The sequence below is a fragment of the Pygoscelis adeliae genome, unplaced genomic scaffold (genome assembly GCF_000699105.1).
Source record: "Pygoscelis adeliae isolate BGI_AS28 unplaced genomic scaffold, ASM69910v1 Scaffold429, whole genome shotgun sequence".
Taxonomy (NCBI): domain Eukaryota; kingdom Metazoa; phylum Chordata; class Aves; order Sphenisciformes; family Spheniscidae; genus Pygoscelis; species Pygoscelis adeliae.
The window spans coordinates 1082580-1084705 of NW_008825561.1; the positions used below are offsets into that span (position 1 = coordinate 1082580).

General features: G+C 35.0%; 1 protein-coding gene across 1 annotated transcript in view; it reads right to left on the reverse strand.

The window, feature by feature from the left end:
• The window catches only part of LOC103923940 (alpha-1-antiproteinase F-like), an 8633-nt gene that overhangs the window by 5737 nt on the left and 770 nt on the right, over positions 1-2126 (reverse strand). The window lies entirely within an intron of this gene.

Below are 2126 nucleotides of genomic sequence, written 5' to 3' on the forward strand. Positions count from 1 at the left end.
ATGCCTTGGGCTCTGAAAATATAAATTGACAACTGTGAATATTCTGAAGATGGGAAAAGTTGCTACTTTTATGTTTCTTCATTAACAGTGATTTCTTCTATCATCAGCTATATAACAGACAGGACTAGTGCCTTGATATGCTTAGGGAAAAAAAAAAGCGGAATGAATCACAGAAACATGAATGACACAAGTCCTGAAACACTCAAGCAACCTTTATCTAGTGCTCAACTCAGGGAAAACACCCACTGATTTCAGAAAGAGCTTTGCTTGATTAAAAACTGAGTAGGATGTTAGGATTTAGCACAAAGGTTAGACAGAGATGATATTCACTAATCCTTTCCTCCTATTTCAGAGGAACTCTTATTCCTATGCTATCCTCTCTCTTAGGAGGCTACCTTCTAGGGATGGCACCTTCTCAAATGCTTCACAGTATTCAAGTGGAAAAATAAACCTCGAAGTATGATACTTTGTGGTGACCAACTCGACTAGGGCATGATAAGGGACTGGTGTACTGTAGTGGAATAGCATGCCTGCTTGCTGAGAGCCAGGAAAATATTGCCAGACTTTTGTCCTTAGGGAAGGACTTCTACACTACACTACACCACAAAAAAGGGGGAGGAGAGTCACCAGTACTGTGCAAGGAAGGTTGTAATGCACAGAGAGTGGACAAGAGCCTAGAAGTATAGACTGGTTCTAGAGGTACCTGAGCTTTAGAGATCCTCTCCAGATTAATCCCAGACTCTAGATCAATTAACATTAACCTACTCTCAATTTCAAGATAAAAAGCCTTATTATTGCTATTAATGTTATTCTTGAATCTGTTTTCTTTAAAATTGAAGAGCTAAAACTGAATCTCCACCAGCTTTGGAGGAGCTGGGAAATCATTTCAGTAATAAGAACAAACATCTAATTTTAAATAAAACGTATTTTTAAAACATGTAAAAGTTATCTGTAATACAAAGTTATCTTTAATACAAGGTTTCTAAGGCTTTTGTCCCCATTGTGACACTAAATTTATTGCTCCTTCTTAAAAAACGTTTCAGTAAAAGAAAAAACAGGTTTTTTGCCTGTTTTGAAAGACGTGCCTGATGCTAAATAAAAGCCTATCTTGAAAACATTATTTGAGACAAACAAGTATGTGTTAAAGAGAATTAAGAAACATCAATCATCTGTATTCCAAACAGCTCCATTTAGCTGTGGCCAAATCTTCAGAGATTACCACAAAGAGCAGAGACAGAGATGAAGAGCAAAACAAAAAAAAATATGGTTTTGAATTACTTTCGGGGGAAGCCTCATATTGGGGAGGAGAGTGGAAGCATCCAGGTTAACAGTTTTAAAAGAATAGTGTTTCTTTTAAAAGAATAGCATTTCTAATACGTCATCTCTGTTTCAATTAAAAAGCTTAATGATATTTTTATCAGATAAATTACAGAATATTATTTTTCTAAGTACAATTGCTTTGTTTTCAGAATACGATAAAATGAGTAAGAGAGAAGGTTTGAAAGAAGATGCAATATCTGTTATTAGACTACTGATTGAGCCTTACAGCCTTGCTCCTCTTCTTCTCATTAGATCAGCAGTCTGAAAAGCTCTGGGAAGATCTGTAGACTGTATCTAAGCAGACTGCACAAGTTAATTAAGAAAAACAAGCTTATTGTCATTAGGCTTGTATTTGATACTGGTGGGTCCATCTCTTCACTGGAAAATATTAGAATCTGCAAATCAAAAAAAAAAGGTTGAAAACCTATGCCTCTAGACACATCAGGACTACAGCCATACTATCAGAAAAGGCATAGTTACAAAAAAAAAAAAAAAAGGAGAACTTGAGCGTGAAACTAAAGCTACTGTTACATGTTTAGCTTTGGTACATGAACATACTCAGTAACAGCAAAACTATTGAGCAAATATATTTTCTTTTAGGTAAAATGCTAAGTTTTACTTTAACAGTGTTCTTTGAATTTAATTCTGAACTTGTTAAACAAAAAAAACAGCTGAAGTGGATTTCAAATTAAATCCTAGCCAACAAAGCATTTAAGAAAGTGCTTAAATCCCACTACATTGTATAGGACTAGATGCTTTACTGAGTAGAGATGCCTTCCTCAAAGTTTATTTCAATTAATCTTCAG